Below are 285 nucleotides of genomic sequence, written 5' to 3' on the forward strand. Positions count from 1 at the left end.
TTCCTTCTTGGGACCTCTGCCCCGCTCCAGGCTGCGGCAGGCGGGGGTGGGCTCTGGTCCTTCCTGCCCCCACCCCCAGTGCAGCGTACAGCTCCGTGCGCGGGGTCGGAGCTGCTCGGTCTGGAGCCCTGAGCTTCCTGGCGTGGGGGCGGTATGGGGGCCACAGATGCGTGCTCCCTGCCCCCCGCCCAGAGCTGGGGAGCAGGATGGGACCTGCTGCGAGCTTCCCCTTCCTGGCACTGTGGCGCTCAACCCCTGCCTCGCCCATCTCCGCTGGGCATCCTG

The 285-nt window shown here is 70.9% G+C and overlaps 1 protein-coding gene across 1 annotated transcript in view; it reads left to right on the top strand.

Moving 5' to 3' along the window:
- KCNIP2 (potassium voltage-gated channel interacting protein 2) overlaps nt 1-285 on the top strand; it is a 9797-nt gene that overhangs the window by 776 nt on the left and 8736 nt on the right. The gene's annotated exons all lie outside the window — the stretch shown is intronic.

The sequence above is a fragment of the Alligator sinensis genome, unplaced genomic scaffold, assembly GCF_000455745.1.
Source record: "Alligator sinensis unplaced genomic scaffold, ASM45574v1 scaffold859_1, whole genome shotgun sequence".
NCBI classification, from domain to species: Eukaryota; Metazoa; Chordata; order Crocodylia; family Alligatoridae; genus Alligator; species Alligator sinensis.